We start from the raw sequence: 11,036 nt of genomic DNA, 5'->3' as shown, positions 1-11,036 counted from the left end.
GCTAAATTGCCCTGTAGTGTCCAGGGAAGACCAGACTAGGTGGATTAGCTGTGGGAAATGTAGGGTTACAGAGATAGGGTGGGTCTGGATGGGATGCTGTTCAGAAGGGTCAGTGCAGGCTCAATGGACACTGAAAAGATCCTGTGAAGTTGTCTGTTTCCTTACACTGTTATTCTAAATACATTGCTGGAAAAGCGCAGCAGGTCAGGCAGCATCCAAGGAGCAGGAGAATCGACGTTTTGGGCATAAGCCCTTCTTCCTGAAACGTCGATTCTCCTGCTCCTTGGATGCTGCCTGACCTGCTGCGCTTTTCCAGCAACACATTTTTCAGCTCTAATCTCCAGCATCTGCAGTCCTCACTTTCTCCTATTCTAAATACATGTAAAGGATTATTTTTGAACATATATACACTTCAGCTGTACACTAATTACTTCAATCCCAAAACCTCTTCCCCAAAGAACAGTGAAAGTGGGGTCATTTTTGAAGCAGAGGTGGATAGATTTTTGACTAACCAGGAACCAAAGATTATCAGGCATAGGCAGCGCCCATCTTATTTAGGTTGGACTATTTTCAGATTTTACCACAGATGTACCATTTAATAATTTATTTCAATGAGATTCTTCTCCCAAATCTTCTTGCTGTTCTCTTTGGTTTAATAAATTCTTTCTCCTGCCTAATCCTTTTTGTAAGGGATATGTTTCTTCTGTTTTTCTCTATGCATTCTGTGTCAATGTAGGAACATAGGAAATAGTAGCAGGAGTAGGCCATCAGCCCCTCGAGCGTGCTTTGCCATTCAATCCCATCATGGCTGGTTTTCAACCTCAAGCCTATTGTCCTGCGCTGTCCCCTATTCACAATCGTTATGATGAATGTATAATGAAAACCTTGAAATAATATATCGTCATCCACAGTCCTCAGATGTTCAAATTGCTTTTCAGACAATGAATTACTGTTGAAGCGAGAGTCACTGTTGTAATGTAGAATGTATGACAATCAGTTTACACACAGCAAGCTTCCACAAATGTGATCAGATTTCTTGTTTTACCCTGAAGTTGATTGAGAAATAAATATTACTCAGAATGCCAGGGATAACTCCCCTGCACATTGTAGAAAAAGGTGTGGACCAGTTGGATTGAAGTGTTTATTTCTGCAATATACAACTCAATGACTCAGTTGTAAAGTCTTTAAGTCCATTTGAGAGGCTAGACAGGATGTCTGTTTAAAGTTTCACTCAAAAGACACCAGTCCTGAAAACATGATGGGCATGCTCTCCTCAGCACTCTGTGCGTTTGCAGTACAATATAAGTTAGCAAAGATGCAAAATTGTTTCATCTTCACACTGATTATAAACTTAGAGCTTAAATTCCAAAGTCGAAGGCCATTAGACACAGTTGTAGTGCATCTACCTCTGAAGCAGGAAGCCCAGGTTCAAGTCCCACTTGCTCTAGAGGTTTGTGACAACCACCTCTGAACAGGTTGTTTAAAAATATCTAAAAATCTGAAGTTAGTCCTCATTCTGCCCCAGTCTTAGGTCAAGCTCTGATTCTAGATCAAAGTTGCAATCCCACTGTAACTACATTGGTTTGGCTTTGCATTGACAATGTTATAATTGTAGTGCAAATGTGCACTTAAGTGTGCTTTGATTGATGTGCTACATAATCTCTGTTGATTAATCTTGAAATTAAACAAGCCACCAGGATACATGAACATCAACTAGCCACAAAAATACATGACCCACTCTCACTAATCTCCTTACATACAGATAAGGAAGGACACCACTTCAACTGGGACAACACATCCATCCTAGGACAAGTCAAACAGAGACATGCACAAGATTTCCTAGAAGCTTGGCATTCCAACTGGAACTCTGTCAACAAACACATTGACTTGGATTCCATTTACCACCCCCTGAGAAAAAGAACAGGAAATGACATCACCAAGGAAATGACATCACCAACCCAAGGAAACCCAAACACATAAGTAAAAAGTGGGCAATTCCACCAATGCTTCATCCGGAGGCTCACTGAAGATGTTACCTCGTATGGTGATGAAATATCTGAAAAGCAAACCGACATCTCGAACCTCAACCTGAGCTACGAATCTTCTCAAAACTTGCTAATCTTAGAGTGCTCTGCTTACTTGTTCCCATCCAAATCCCAAACAAAGAGTCTTGCTTCCAACTGTTGGCTCAACTAATGTTCACGACCTGTTGGGATGTGAGGGAATTGTGACATTCCCAGGACTGCTGCAGTACAGCAACAACAATTACAAGCCACAGAGAGGGGATAAAAAGGCTGACATATTCACCTCCTTCCAGTTCAAGCTGAGAATTGTTCTGACCAAAGGTACCTATTAGGAGTCTTAAGTTGGTGGAGCATGGGAAAGGGGACAAAAAAAATCACAAATAAATATTAGCATGTATTCCTTTTCAACAAACGCTGGTCAATATTGACTGCATGACTACTCAGATTTTAATGGAATTAAACAATATTTCTCTTGTATGGCTATTTATGATTATTTACAGTGATGTTGTTAGCTGCAGATAATAAACTGATAGATTGGGGGGGGGGGGGGGCAATGGTCTAGTGATGTTATCGCTGGCCTATTAAGGCCTATTAAGCCCGGAGACCCAGATAATGAGTGGGGAGCTGAGTTTGAATCCCATGGCTGATGGTGGAATTTGAATTCAATAAATATTTGGAATTAGGAATCTAATGATGACCATGAATCCATTGTTGATGACCATGAATCCATCAGGAAAAACCTATCTAGTTCACTAATATCCTTTAGGGAAAGAAACTGCTTACATAGTCTGGCCTATGTGTGACTCCAGACCCAAAGTAATGTGGCTGACTCTTAACAATTAGGGATAGGTAATAAATGCTGGCCTGGTCAATGACACCCTCATCCCATGACTGAATTTTTAAAAAATTCTCACTTGCTAAATGCTACAGGGACATAATGTGCTATTTGATTTAAACTGATGGTCCTCTGTTCTTTCTGGCCAGAGGTTAGTTCCACTAGTAACCATTGCTTTCCGTTTGAATAGAAGTTGCTCAATTGGCATTGATCCATGAGAATCACGAGAGATTATATTGACTCAGATTTTCTGGTGGTGACAATAACAAAACCGTTAGCTGGTACTGAAAACACAAGTGACATCTGAAGTCTGCACATGTGTAGTTAAACTGGAAAACCTGAAGTTGATGTCAGTGGTTCCATACTTCTCGAACTGAAGAAGGGTCACTGGTTCCGAAATGTTGATTTTGCTTCCTCTGCACAGATGCTGCTAAATCTGTCAGCGCTTCTCCCGTAATTTCTGCTTTAGTTCTTTGTGACTTCCTGGTTTGCTGGACCATATTTCAGCATGATTGGCTGCTTGATGACATCATTGTTGCTGGATAGCTGTCGACCCCATTGATTGACATCAGATTCCTATTAAAGGAGGAATCCGCAACAGGAATTGTTCACCTTTTGTTGGCTGCTTTCTTTAAAGTCATGATGTGGAGGTGCTGGTGTTGGACCAGGTGGACCAAGGTCAGAAGTCACACAACACCAGGTTATAGTCCAACAGGTTCATTCCAAATCACAAGCTTTCGGAGCTTCCAGTGATGAAGGAGCAGCGCTCCGAAAGCTTGTGATATCAAATGAACCTGTTGGACTCTGACCTGGTGTCATGTGACTTCTGACCTTCTTTAAGGTCAACAGCAAATTGAGCTATTGGGTGAGATTGAATAGGCTGGGTCTGTTTTCCCTGGGACATCGGAGGCTGAAGGGTGACCTTATCGGGGTTTATAAAATCATGAGGGGCATGGATAGGGTAAATAGACAGAGTCTTTTCCCTGGGATGGGGGAGTCCAGAACGAGAGGGCATAGGTTTAGGGTGAGAGGGGAAAGATATAAAAGAGACCTAAGGGGCAACATTTTCATGCAGAGGGTGGTGCATGTATGGAATGAGCTGCCAGAGGAAGTGGTGGAGGCTGGTACAATTGTAACATTTAAAAGGCATGTGGATGGTATATGAATAGGAAGGGTTTGGAGGGATATGGGCCAACTGCTGGCAAATGGGACTAGATTGGGTTGGGATGTCTGGTCGGCATGGACGAGTTGGACCGATGGGTGTTGTGGTTCTGTTCGCCGAGCTGGAAGTTTTTGTTGCAAACGTTTCGTCCCCTGGCTAGGCGACATCATCAGTGCTTGGGAGCCTCCTGTGAAGCGCTTCTTTGATGTTTCCTTCGGTGTTTATAGTGGTCTGTCCCTACCGCTTCCGGTTGTCAGTTTCAGCTGTCTGCTGTAGTGGTTGGTATATTGGGTCCAGGTCGATGTGTTTGTTGATGGAGTTTGTGGATGAATGCCATGCCTCTAGGAATTCCCTGGCTGTTCTCTGTCTGGCTTGCCCTATGATAGTAATGTTTTCCCAGTCAAATTCATGTTGCTTGTTGTCTGCATGTGTGGCTACTAAGGATAGCTGGTCGTGTCGTTTCGTGGCTAGTTGATGTTCATGTATGCGGATTGTTAGCTGTCTTCCTGTTTGTCCTATATAGTGTTTAGTGCAGTCCTTGCATGGTATTTTGTACACTACATCGTCTTGCTCATGTTGGGTATCGGGTCCTTCGTTCTGGTGAGTTATTGTCTGAGCGTGGCTGTTGGTTTGTGTGCCGTTATGAGTCCTAGGGGTCGCAGTAGTCTGGCAGTCAGTTCCGAGATGCTCATGATGTATGGAAGTCTTTTTCTGTGCTGTGCTCTATGACTCTAAATGTTGTCACTTCATGGCTGCCTGCCAAAGTGCTCAGTATAAGTAAACATTGTAAATACAGTTTGGGGTCAAGGTGGAATTCATCATGGGTTAAAAACAAATGATTAAATAGACCTTCAAGAACTATAACAAAAATGGCATCAATTTTTTAAGACACAGCAAGCCACTAAGAAAGGAATATTTTCCAGAGAGGTGAACTGTAATTATTCCCTCCTGCAATCCACAAACAATTTTACACTTCAAGCTCAGTACACTGTCCTGAAGTATAGGCAGCAGTTGGTACTGGATTAAAATAAAGTCAGCTTTAACTGCACTTGAACAAATTCTGCCTTAATCTCACTTCTGCCTGAGGCAGCTGGTTTGCGAACATGTTGGTACATGGCAAATATCTAGTGATAAAATTCCAGTCAACTCCACAAAGAAGCACTGTTCAGGTGGGATTTCTGATCTACTTAAGAATCTCCAGGTATTCGGAGACTGTAGGCATATTTGACCGGAATCATGTCAGAGAGTCTTTGTCAGCAAGCAGACATGATTGCTTATTTTTGCTCAGCCATGACTATTCAACGTTATTTATGTGGGGAATATTTCATTATTTGTTCTCTGTAGCTGACAAATGTGAAGTAAAGTCCTATTCTCACATTAGAGTGAAACAGGTAACTGGTTCTGAAGTCGGGTCTTTGGATGCAAAATCTTAACTCTGCTATCTCTCCATGGATGCTACCAGACCTGCTGAATTTCTCCAGAAACTTCTGACTTTGTTTCAGATTTCCAGCATCCATAGTTCTTTGGGTTTTTTTGAGGTAGTGGTTTAACCTGAGGGTAATATTACCTCAAGCAGGGAGAAGGGTTGGGAAGGCAATGCACAAGAATTGAACTCATGCTATTGGTATGATGCTGCATTGCAAACCAGATACCGAGCCATCCAAGCTAACCAAACCCCTGCTGGCTTGATGCATTCTTGTTCCAAGGGATCTGGGCATACAATTTGGAAAGGGAAAAGGAAGCTTGGCAAAGATGAAAGATGTAAGAATCTATCTGCTTTTGAATGCAAGTAAGAAGGAATGGCGATGATTGAGAGGAACACAAGATTGAAGCAGAACTGATCTGCTCGGAGATTTTGGATCTAGTGACCCTCCTTTAGAACCAGTTACCTTTCTCTCTCTAATGTGAGAATAGGACCATGGCAACTTTATTTCACAAATGTTAGGTACAAGTAGAGAACAGATAATGAAATATTCCCACATGAATAACTTTGAGGCATCTTTTTTGCATTACTGATGTGCTAGGAACATGTACTTACAATCAGCCACTTCTTTGGAACAAAGCTAAAAGACACGCAAAATGGATTCAGAATGGTTCATAAAACTACACTAAGGTGCATTTTGAAATCAGTCTGCTTGGAAGTTGCTTACTCAGCGTAATTAATGACCAATGGGACTGAAGCTGAAACATTTTGGAGAATGCTTTAATTTCTCTCTGAATTCCTGAATGTTTGTGTAAGGCACACAAAGGAAATTCCTTACATCACTTTTCAAATGGGTTGGACTTACACAAGATCCAATCAACTCCACACTCTCCCAACCATGTTGGATATTTTATCTGTACAGTCTTCTCAATTTGATGTAAGGACAACAAGAAAACAGCAGGAGTAGGCTATTCGGCCTGTCCAGCCCATGCTATCATTCAGTAAGATCCTGGCTGGTCTGGTTGTGGTTTCATTCCACCTTTCCTGCCTGTCCACGATGACCCTCGACCTCTCGAAACAACAAAAATCTAGTTCAATCTTGAATGTATTCGATGACCCAGCTCCCATTGCCCTCTGGGAAAATACCAAAGATCCATATGCTCCCTGAGAGAAGAAATTCCTTCTCATCTCTGTCTTAAATGGGTGATCCCTTATTTTGAAGCTATGGCCCAAGTTCTTGACTTCCTCACAAAGGGAAGCATCATTTTCATACTGCCCCGTCGAGCTGCTTCTGAATCTGTTTTGTTCCCGGTCAGCTGCCAGTTTTCTCAGGTTAAATAGTCATGTGATCAACAAACCGGAAGTACTGAGGATGCTGAAAATCAGAACCAGAAACAAAAACAGAAATTGCCGGAAAATCTCAGCAGGTCTGGCAGCAGCTATTGAGAGAAATCCAGTGACTCTTCTTCAGAACTGATGCTGACTAGCAAAAGGTTGCAGAAAATGGGGGGAAGGGGAGAGGGGAGACTAAATGACAGGTGGAGCTGGAGCGTAAAGAGAAAGAAAAACAGTTATACAGGCTAAGGAGTGGCTAAAGGTCAGTCTGGGGAATGAATAGCTACTAATGGGGCTATTAGTGGCTGACAATGGGTTGCATATTGTAGAGTATTTCAGAGAACATCTCCAGGACACCCTCACCAACCAATCCTACCGCCCTGTGGCTGAACACTTCAACCCCCCCTTCTCGCTCCACCGAGGACATGCAGATCCTGGGCCTCCTCCATTGCCACACCCTAACCACCCGACCTTGGAGGAAGAACGCCTCATCTTCTGCCTTGGGACCCTCCAACCACACGGCATCAATGTGGATTTCACCTGTTTCCACATTTCCCCTCCACCCCCACCTTATCCCAGTTCCAACCTTCCAGCTCAGCATCGCCCTCATGACCTGTCCATCTTCCTTCCCACCTATCCGCTCCACCTATCCGCTCCATCCTCCCCTCCAACCTATCACCTTTATCCCCACCTCCATCCACCTATTGCACTCTCAGCTACCTTCCCCCAGCCCCACCCTCCTCCCATTCATCTCTCCACGCCCGATGCTCCCAGCTTCATTCCTGATGCAGGGCTTTTGCCCGAAACGTCGATTTTCCTGCTCCTCGGATGCTGCCTGACCTGCTCTGCTTTTCCAGCACCACACTCTTGACTCTGATCTCTAGCATCTGCAGTCCTCACTTTCGCCCTGTGTATTGCAGCAGCTAATTGCATGTCAAGGCGTGGTGTGTAGGGGGTTGGGGTATGGACATGGCCTCAAGCTCTATCATGGTTGAACTTGATATTAATTCCAGAAGGCTGCAGAGTTCCCAAGCAGAAAATTAGGTGCAGTTCTTCCAAATTGCACTGAGCTTCACTTGAGCACTGTAGCAAACCTGAGATGGAGATGCTGGCGAGGGAATGAGGTGGTGTGTTGACATGGCAGGCAACTGGAAGCTCAGGGTCTTTTTTTGCAGATGGAACGTAGGTGTTCTGTGAAGTGGTCATCCAGTCTGTGCTTCATTTCCCCAAAGTTGAGGAGACCACATTATGAGCAGTTCCTAACATCAACCCACTCAATCTTTCCTAATGTCATAATCCAAACCCCTTCAGGCAGGAATGAACCTAATGAGGCTTCTCTGAACTACCTCCAATGTAAGTAAATGTCTCTTCTGGTCAGGAGAAAAAAACTGTACAATCCTCAAGGTATAATCTCACCAATGCCCTTTACTGTTGTAGCAAGACTTCTCTATATTCATATTACACCCCTTGCAGTAAGTATTAAATTCCATCAGTCTTCCTAATTACTTGTTATACTTGTATGATAATTCTTTGTGAGTCATGTAGCATTTTGGAGTCTGTCTCCATTTAAATATTATCCTGCTTTTCTATTGTTCTCACTAAGATGGTCAATCTTAGACTGAAATCCATTAAATTTCATGGACTCAATGGTTAGCACTGCTGTTTCATAGCGCCAGGGGCGACTGTCTGTGTGGAGTTTGCACGTTTTCCCCCTGTCTGCGTTGGTTTCCTCCAGGTGCTCTGGTTGCCTCCCACAGTCTCAAGTGTGCAGGTTAGGTGTATTGGCCTTGCCAAATTGCCCCATAGTGTTCAGGGATGTCTAGGTTATGTGCATTAGTTTGGGGTAAATGTAGAGTAATAGGGTAAGGGAATGGGTCTGGGTGGGTTATTCTTCAGAGGGTCAGTGTGGACTTGTTGGGCCAAATGGCCTGTGTCCATTCAGTGAGGGTTCTATGATTCTATTCTATAATTCTATAATTCTTTGTTATGGACCAGACCAAACCCCCTCAAAACATATCAAGGATATAGCCTAGACCATAACTTTTATAGTATTTAGAGGCAAATGTAAAGTATTGCATTCCAGATGGGGTTCAACTATTCAAACTACTAAGCTTTAAGCAAAGCAATCTTAATTCTTACATCGCAGTCAAAATACATACAAAAAAAGTTGGCATAATTTTAATTCAATTGAAAAAAATAGCAAAATTATGTATTATTTAACTACCACTCATCAACTGTTCCAATCTAGCAGCATCCCATAAACGCACCCTTTGTGAAGGCAAATTCAGCAAAACAGATTTCCCTCACTTGCTTTCTCATCCAGTCCAGGAGAAGGAACAGTGACAGAATGAATCTAGAGAAGGAACACATGTTTTTTGCAGCAGTAGAGAGAGAGCTGTATCTATCAACTTCAAGTTCGAAATCACCAACTTCAATAACTGAAAGCAAAACTAACATTCTGGGATGGTATGATCCTGACTCCACTCGCTCATGCTTCTTTTGTCTACTTAAGTTGATACAAGACAGGAGTGGGATCATGAATACAGAAAAAAAGAAAACCTTTAACCACCCAGAGTAATTCAGCAGTTGTCAAATGATTGTGATGTTCAGGGAAACCATGTTGCATCAAGTATTCTGTAGGGTTCAGATGCTGATGGTAATGGAGCCATTACAGGAGGACAAAGGAATTTCCTTCAGCAAGTCATTTCTGGCTCTGCATCAGTCCCTTATGGATGGTGGACAAGAAGCTCACCTTGTATTACATGGAAGAAAATGCATTTATACAGCCTGGCTCCATCCTAATACACTGCAGAGGCATACCCTGCAGGGCAGTCACCAGCCTTAGGCATATTCTAACTGTCAAACATTAGGTCAAATAAAATGAAACTGGGGACTATCTGTAACTTGATCATTTCTCCACCCTTTAACATTCTTAAAAGGAAGGGGGCGTAATGAGAAAATAAAAGGAGTATGGATGCTGTAAATCAGAAGCAAAAACAGAAATTGCTGGCAAAGCTCAGCTCAGGTCTGGCAGCATCTGTGATTTTGCCTTTATAAGATTGGAGGAGGCTCATGTGAAGCACAAACACTGAGGTAGATAATGAGATTCTTTCGCAGTTCCGCTGATATATTATCCTGGTCTGTTTATTTCTGAGGACACTAGTGTCTAATACCTGAGGAACAGATATTGGTGTAAAAGCTAATGCACAATATTCAAGTGCTGTGTTTATACTTGGAATTTCTTGATAAAATGGAAAGGGATCATTTCTGAAGTACAGACAGGAGCTTAATATATTGGGTGCAATGTATTGGCATGGATTGACGATTGGTTAACATAGAGAAGACAGATGGGATTAATGGATCCTTTTTAGATTGGAAAAATGTAACCAGTAGAATGCCACATGTCTTAGGGCCCCAACTACAGAGGAGAGGTCAGATTATAATGATCTAAATTAGCTGACCATGCAAAAAGAGGTGGGAGAGCATGTTGTGGTCAGGACATAAAGAATCTGCAAGGGTACTTAAATAAGTCGAGTGAGTGAGCAAAACATGGCAGAAGGAGCTTAATGTAGGAAAGTGTGAGTCATGAACATGTGCATGAGTTCATGAAGGATAAACTAAATTGCATACTATTATTTAAATGGAGAAAGAGAGAGAGAGAGACTCCAAAAAAAAAGCACGCAGTGCAGCGGGATCTGGGTATTCTTGTGCATGAAGTCTGAAGAGGTCAAACCAGACTTGAAATGTTAACTCTGTTTTTCTTGTCACAGATGCTGCCAAACCTGCTGGTTTCTTCGGCAGTCTATGTATTGGTTTCAAATATCTAGCATCGACAGTATTTTGCTTTTATAAGATTGGAGGAGGCTTATGTGAAGCACAAACACTCTCATAGATAAGATGGACAGAATTGTCTCACTGTGAGCTTAAAAACTCTTCATCAGAAGAGAGCCAATGTTGTTGACTGGCAAAGTAGAGTGAAGGATCTGCATACCACATCTGGATCATGTAAGGTACTTCCTGTATAAGTCATTGTCACAACAGGAAGCTTCTGTGCAGATGTGACCAGGAGACATCTGCTGGAATGTTGAGACTGCAATACACATATGCAGCAGCACTAATTCTGCAAGGAGCACCACTTTCACCTCTTTTCCTGTTGGACAATACAACAACTGAGCGGGATAATGCCTTCAGAGAATGCAAGTGTTTCCTTGTTTGGAAAAAGGTAAAACAAACATTTCTCAAGTGAAACACGAAGGC

Source organism: Chiloscyllium plagiosum, unplaced genomic scaffold, assembly GCF_037043375.1.
Source record: "Chiloscyllium plagiosum isolate Xiang-an unplaced genomic scaffold, Cpla_swu_hap1 HiC_scaffold_43, whole genome shotgun sequence".
NCBI classification, from domain to species: domain Eukaryota; kingdom Metazoa; phylum Chordata; class Chondrichthyes; order Orectolobiformes; family Hemiscylliidae; genus Chiloscyllium; species Chiloscyllium plagiosum.
This window is presented reverse-complemented; position numbering follows the sequence as displayed.